The sequence below is a fragment of the Microtus oregoni genome, unplaced genomic scaffold, assembly GCF_018167655.1.
Source record: "Microtus oregoni isolate MIOR12 unplaced genomic scaffold, Mior012 000086F_ref0000336, whole genome shotgun sequence".
NCBI lineage: Eukaryota > Metazoa > Chordata > Mammalia > Rodentia > Cricetidae > Microtus > Microtus oregoni.
The window spans coordinates 4,993,316-5,001,256 of NW_024544552.1; positions in this window are offsets into that span (position 1 = coordinate 4,993,316).

Here is a 7,941-nt window from a genome sequence, read left to right on the forward strand (position 1 = left end):
TTTAGAATAAACAGCTTTTTGGAGACAGGGTTTCACAGTGTAGCCTAGACTGGCCTCCAGCTCAGGATCTTCCTGTCTCAGCCTCCCAAGTGCTGCTTATCACAGTGTGCACCATCATGCCCAACTCTTGTAGGAAACTTTATAGATGATCATTAAGGGAATTTTTCAGGATATAAGACAAACACAAAAGTTTACACAAATTTTGTTATCCTGATAAACTATTATCTGTAGCTCAGCACTTTCCCTGTTTCTTGTGCTGCTTATAGGAATGATTGCTTTAAATTTGCTGTTTTTGTGCCTTTCAGAGAGTTGTAGCCAAGGCAGTTGTGTTTGTTAACACCATTTTAAATGCTGGCGTTCCTGGGAACCTCATTAAACAATTGCATGAGTATTAAACTAGGTAGCTGTCACAACAGTGTGAAGAGAAATTGATGTGTGTTCTGTGAACGGAGTTTCTAGTCTTTAATGAAAAGGCAACAAGACATGCTCTTACTTGCCTGAGTGACCATTAATCTCTGTTGTGCAAAAGACAGCTTTATTCTACTTCTCTGTATAATGAAAGCAAGTTACATTCTGAGAAGAAAACTGGAATTGTTTGCTTTTTTGTTTGTTTCTTACTGAGCAACTTGTGTAGACAGGCTACTACCACCTGCAGCCACTATTATAAGGGAGTGTACCTCTAGTAATTCTTCAAGATCCTCCATTGGGGGGCTGGGGTTAAGAGCACCGACTGCTCTTCTAGAGGACCTGGGTTCAATTCCCAGCATCCACACGGTAGCTCACAACTGTCTAACTCCAGTTCCAGGGAATCCAACACCCTCACCCAGACATACTTGCAGGCAAAAACAGCAATGCACATAAAAAAATAAAATAAAATCCTTGGTTGGAATCACTTTCCTTTTCTCTGTCAGCTCCTCTCAGAATCTCTTCAGTTACTTGAATTACATTTACTGTGTTATTTTATTAGGCGGGTCACCAGAAGGCTGTCAAGAGTTAAGAGTAAGGAAGAGAATGATTAATATGGATAGAGAAAAGAAGAAAGTGACTCACTTACTTGCGTTAGTTCACATAACTTCCGCATACAGTTCACAATCTAAAAATCTAGGTTATTACCTGTAGCATGAAAACATTGCCTTTCGGACACATTCCTCATCCTTGTTCCCCAGCAGATTGTTGTCAGGGTTATGAGGCCAGATTAAATATCCATATTGAGTTTGTCCTAATTTTGTAAAGTATTTGATTCCAGCTCTGGGCATTTGTGCTTTATTACTATTGCAAATTGAGACTCAGAAGGAAGCTGAAGGTCAGCATCTGTCTTCCTTCTGCACAGGAAGTGAGTGGCATTAGTATGCACTAACTGCAGAGTTACAGCACCTTGTGAAAAGAAGTGTAAGTACTGTTTATTATTATGTTAAAAACCTTAATCTTCACGTCTGTAATTAGCAGAATATAATCTTTTCCATCAGAATTTATTTTTCATTCTTCATTCTTTATTTTGAAAAATCTTAAAATACTTTAACATTCCTTAATCTCCTTTAAGTAGATTCAGATCTGGGCTAGAAGGCTTTTTTTCCCCTCCTAAAAAGGGCTCTATCTTTTCCATCTTTTTTGTCACTCCTAGGAATTCCTTTATTATCAATACCTTTTCATGGTTTCTGAACTTGAGACTATGTCGGCACCGGAGTGAATGGTTCTGAATATGAAAACCTACTACTGCTTTCCCTTGCAAACATGCTTTGGGCATAGAAGGTCTGGTTAAAAACACGTGAAAGATCACCTAACCAAAGCCAGTTCTAAGGCGTTGGCTCCTGCTGGGCTACCTTCACCTCAGAAAACAGGAGCGCGACAGTGCGCAGCGAGGGGCCGTCTCTGACAGTCTACCCCATGTGCCAGTAGTGTGTTGGTCTTGGCACTTCTTGATGCCATGATTCTGTTTTTCATGGTGTTTTACTGCTTGTGAATGGTTGGGCTTTTGTTGTTGTTTGTTTGAACTAAGTGGGACTATAAATGTAGATAGATGTGTTTTAGTACCAAGGTGTTCTTTTTTCAAATCCCTAAATTTCTGATTTCCATACCACTCTTTCAGACATCTGTTTTCTTACTGATAGCAGAGGACTTTATCTCCACCTCCCTATAAAGTGTGAGCACTGTGTTTCAGCGAGCTGCATTGCGGACTTCTGCTGAAAACTCCTCTGTAAACACAATTGCCTTGTTGAGTTTTGTTGTGAACTGACTCACCATGCGATGCACTGTTGATAGCTTCCCGATGTGTGGTGGATAAGAGTGATAAAAATAAAGCTTACGAAAAAAAGAACTGCTCTTTTGTTTCTTTTTCTTCTTTTTAATAAGATAGCATTTCATGTAGGTCAGCTGGCCTTCAATTCACTATGTAGCTGAGGCTGGCCTTGAACTCCTGATCCTTCTGCCTCCACCTCAAGTCCTGGGATTACAGGTCATTGCCCTAATTTAATTTCAGAGGTTTCCGACAGTAATTTTTCCCAGCATGCATAAGACCCTAGGTTTAACTCATTAAAATTTCCCCAGATCTGGACAGATTGTTCAGTGGTTAGAATTTGCTGCTCCCTAGAGGACCCAGATTTGGCTCCCATAATTGTTTATAACTCCATAGCTCCAGTTCCAGGGTGTGCTGCCCCCTCCTGGCTTCTCTAAGCAGCAGAAACATACACACACCACATATATGTATGTATATGCATACATACACATACTCAGACACACACACATGTGATGGAGTAAATAACTACTTTCCCTGCAAATCATGATAGAGGGAGAGCTGACACTCCACAGGATGTTCTTTGATGCACATGTATGTACAGGCATGTGCACACATGCAACTAAATAAATGCACACAAAAAACTATATATGTTTAATTTTAGTAACGACTGAACCCAAATTAACAATACTAAATTGTACTTTTTAATTTTGGAAAAATATGATATTGCAGAAATAACCTGGTTCAACAAAATCCACGGTTGGGAGATTTGCATGCTAATTTTTAGCAGAGTGGATTGCTTTAATCAAGTGATGTTATTTTGCCAATAGTTGTATGTTTATGAGGAGTGAATGAAATAGCGTGATAGTAATGATTCGTGAGAGTATATCAGTTAGGTGGCAGACACATTTTCCAGAGTTTGGGTCATATTTAATGTTCTGAGATTCAATGTCTCATGAAACTGAGCCAGTTTTCTATGATTTAGGAGGAATACTGGTACCTTAAAAAAATAATCTGAGGCTAGGTGGTGGTGGCGTACACCTTTAATCTTAGCACTCGGGAGGGAAAGGCAGGCGGATCTCTGAGTTCGAGGCCAGCCTGGTCTATAAGAGTTAGTTCCAGTACAGCTAGGGCTGTGACAGAGAAACCCTGTCTCTAAAAACCAATAATAATAATAATATGAATGAAATCAGCAATTTCAGTGTTGAAATCAACAATTCTCATGATAGACCACGCGATAGAGTCAGTTCAGAGAGCTTTTGAGAACATCGCTGCTGTGCCCTGCCTGAACTAGTCTGTATGAGGTCTAACTAGTCTGTGTGAGGTCTAACTAGTCTGTGCCCTGCCCTAACTAGTCTGCGAGGTCTGAGACTGCATCTCTGACTTGTTCACAGGTACAGCCACTGCCTGCCTGGAGCCACACTTAAAACTGTTGTATCCTTGTTCTAAGTGCAACCCTGGTTGCAGGCTAAAAAAGCAGAAACAGTACTAATTCTCAAGCTACCTAGGACCCCCTGACACTTGAGACTACAATAACAACCATTCACACAGGTCTTTTGGGTTGTTTTAAGTGCAATATCTCCCCTCCATTTAATCTTAGACCTGCTCTAACTCTGAGTGCAATAGCTAGTACTCATTCCTCATTCGATTTTTTCTTTTCTTTCTTTTGGTTTTTCAAGACAGGGTTTCTCTGTAGCTTTCTGACCTAGAACTAACTCTTGTAGACCTGGCTGGCCTCAAACTCACAGAGATCCGCTTGCCTCTGCCTCCCGAGTGCTGGGATTAAAGGCGTGTGCCACCACCACCCAGCCTTCATTGTATGGTTGAAGCGGGTTCACGTGACCTAGGGTCTGGTCTGTACAGTGAACGTCTAACATCTCATGTGTTTGTTTTTCCTTTCTCGTATATGTGTGGTGTGTGTGAGGCTGTGTGTGCAGAGGAGGTGTGCATGTGTGCGCACGTGTGTCAAGGCCTAAGATTGATTTGAGGACTCTATCTCAATCACTCTTCCACCTTAGTCTTTGAAAAGGGTGCCCGGTCAATTCCAAAGCTTGTTAATATGACCAGTCTGCGCTAACCACCTTGTTCTGGAGATCCTTTGTCTCTGCCTTCCATGGCTGGAATTACAGGTGAACTGCCACACCCACCCATCATTTATGTGGGTCCTAGGGAGTCCCAGGTCCAGCCCTTTTGCCTACAGCATAAATGCTTTAACCGCCGAGCCATCTTGGCAGCCTTCGTGCTGTGCTCTCTGCACCACTGCTCAGTAGAACCCCGTTTCCTCATCCGCCTTTCCATTTCCTGTGCAAACACGTCAGTCCCTGGACCCTCCTTTCTACTGCTGCTTTCAAGGCCCAGCTGCTGCCAGTTTTATACACTCTGCTCTCCACTGCTGTTTGCCTTCTTTAAAAAAAAAAAAAGTTTTATTTAACGTGTGTGTGCGTGCACGCACGTTTGTCCACAGAAGCCAGAAGAGAGCATCAAATCCCTTTGAGTTGGAGTACAGGCAGCTGTGAGCTACTTGTGGGTGTGAGGAACTGGAATTGGATCCTCTGCAAGAGCTGCAAGTACACTTAATCACCAAGCCATCTCTGCAACCCCTTTGCATTTAACAATAAGCCTGGCCGCACTATTTCCTGCTTTTAAATACATTGCATTTAGCTGGCGTGGTAGTGCACGCCTTTAATCCCAGCACTTGGGAGGCAGAGGCAGTTGGATCTCTGTATTTGAGGCCAGCTTGGTCTACAGAGCGAGTTTCAGGACAGCCAGACTACTACACAGAAAAACCCTGTGTTGGGAAACAAACATTGTTTTTGCCCATTTGCCTTCTAGTTAGTGATTTAATCCTCTTACATTGTTAGTGAGGCTTTTCACAATCTAGCCCTGCCTGCCAGTCCAACCTCAATGCCTGTGTCTTTCCCATCTTGTTCTTCACGCTTCAACTAATGCGGAACTACTCACATTTCTGCTAATTCCGAATTCGTTCCTGTGGTTTAGCCCTCTCACCTTTCAGCTCCTTGCCCTCTCACCTTTTGTGTGATGGAATCCTATTTATTTGTGCATATATTTAGGTACATAATTGTATTTATATTTGGTTTTGTGTGTATGTTTTCATGTATTATGTACATGTTTGTGGATACGCTTATGTATGTGTGTGGTTTTATTGTGCATGTGATTATGCATGTGTATTTGCATGATGTATTTGTATATATATACTTGTGTACGTGCGTATGCGTGCGTGTGTGTGTGTGTGTGTGTGTTGGGTCTGAGCTCCAATACCACAAAAGGAAAAAGGTCACAGGGGATTGGGAAATTAAAGACCTAAGGAGCCATAGGCAAATGCGATATGCTTTATTTACTGAAACACAGGTAGATGCTGGCAGGTACCCAGAACACATCATCACACAGCCTGCACAGAATTAGACACACAGGCCAGTAGATAGACAGCTGAAGCTTTTGCTCTCTAGGCTGTATTCAAACAGAATCATACAATAAGTGGCATTTTTCCAGGAGTAGTTATATAACAGAGTCACTGGCTCTCTGGCCCTCTGGCTGTCCAGTGTTAGTCATCTTTGTCTCATCCTGGATAGTCAAATGAGCACATGTATCTAAACTCTAATTGTCCTTTATGACCTTCTATTCCCGATAGTGTGTGCACACATGTTTCTACATACGTGAATGTGTTTATATGGGTGTGCTAGAGGGTTTATGTATGTGCGCTTGTACATGCGCTTGTGTGTTGCACTTTTGTGTTGTGTTCGTGTGCATGTGTGCCCTGTGTTTGTGTATGTGGGAAGGTGAAAGAGCATGTGTTTCTGTGAGTGTGCCTGTGTGTATGTGTGTGTGTGTGTACAGGTGGGCCAATATGAAATTTTGTGTCTGTGTGCCAGGAGAATGGCATGCTGAAATGACGTCTATTTCAGAGGCTGTGCTTAGAAATATATTTTAGTTGGATAAGGTAGAGTTTGCCTGTAATCACACCATTCAGAAGACTGGGGTAGGAGCATGGTGGGTCCAAGTCCAGCTTAGGCTGCATAGTGAGATACCGTCTCAAAAACTAAATCCCATGTACACGTATATTTTTAAAGGAATATCTGAGTATAAGAGGAAAAAGAACAAATATGCGGCAAAGAATTATCATACTTGACAAATGCCCTAGTCCAGTGCAGTGAGCATTTAATGATAAACTTTAAAGTTTTTACACAAAATTACAAGACAAATAACGCTGAGCACATGTTTGGCAGTCACCCCAGACAGAATCTCACCCCGCTGTGGTTTCTGATGGATGGCTCAGTGTGACTCAGGCATTCCAGTCCTTCCTTGAGCTAAGCCTAGGAATTACTCCCCTGTTCTTGAGCAAAGCCAACGGGCATCATGACGTTGCTCACCAGTGGCTGGTTTTTCCCACGCGGAAATGGAAACACTGAGTGTGGATGCTTCACACGTCTGGAGTAAAAGCCATGTAATGCTTGGTTGCTAGAGAGACGTTTTCTCCTCATTAATACATTTCATTTTATTTATATGATTTAATCATATTTAATAATCCTAAGACGGACATTTCTGTTTTTACCACGATAACCAAAAGATCATTTCTACATTCACTGAAGTAAACATTTAACTTCCTAAGTATTTTAGTGTCCTAAGTGAGTTGCCTTTTTTTTTTTTTTTTGGTTTCTCTGTAGCTTTGGAGCCTGTCCTGGAACTAGCTCTTGTAGACCAGGCTGTCCTCGAACTCACAGAGATCCACCTGCCTTTGCCTCTCGAGTGTTGGGATTAAAGGTGTGAGCCATTGAGTTGTATTTTTTTATCTTTTCCCTTTACATTTATTTTTCTTCTGTGCTTTTGTTCTGGTCTTTTATTTTAAAGATTTATTTATTTATTATGTATACAACATTCCTTCTATGTATGCTTACATGCCAGAAAAGGGCACCAGATCTTATTATAGATGATTGTGAGCCACCGTGTGCTTGCTGGGAGTTGAACTCAGGACCTCTGGAAGAGCAGTCAGCGCTCTTAACCTCTGAGCCATCTCTCCAGCTCCCTTGTTCTGCTCTTTTGAGGTGACCATATTCCTTCAGGATTCACAAAACCCAGGCAGACATTTATTTTATACCAACTACTTGTTACATTCCATGTGCCATGCTCATAGGTCAAAGCCCGACCGGATGTTTTCACCTCTGTGTCTTATAGCTGTTTCCGTCTCCATTCATCATCTCTCCTCCTCCTCGACTATCAACAACACAAAGACATGCTAGCTGACGTGAACAGTTAACAAAAGTCTGCCATCGGGATCCTTGAGTTTATCAGGTGTAAGAATAGCAGTGCGGCGCTGGAGAGATGGCTCAGAGGTTAAGAGTACTAGTTACTCTTCCAAAGGTCCTGAGTTCAATTCCCAGCAACCACAGGGTGGTTCACAGCCACCCATAATGAGATCTGGTGCCCTCTTCTGGCCTGCAGGCAGAACAGTATATACATAATAAATAAATCTTTTAAAAAGAAAAGAAGAAGCAGAAGACGAAGAAAGAAGAAGAGGAGGAGAAGAGAAGAAGAGGAGAAGAAAAGGAGGAGAAGGAGAAGAAAGAAGACCCCACTGTGCCATCCTCTCATTCTCCCGTTCCTCATTGTCAACATGCAGTCATAAGTCACCCACATCTTAGACTTTAAATGCCCCCAAATATTATTGATTTGTATCTACTACTATTATTGTGTGT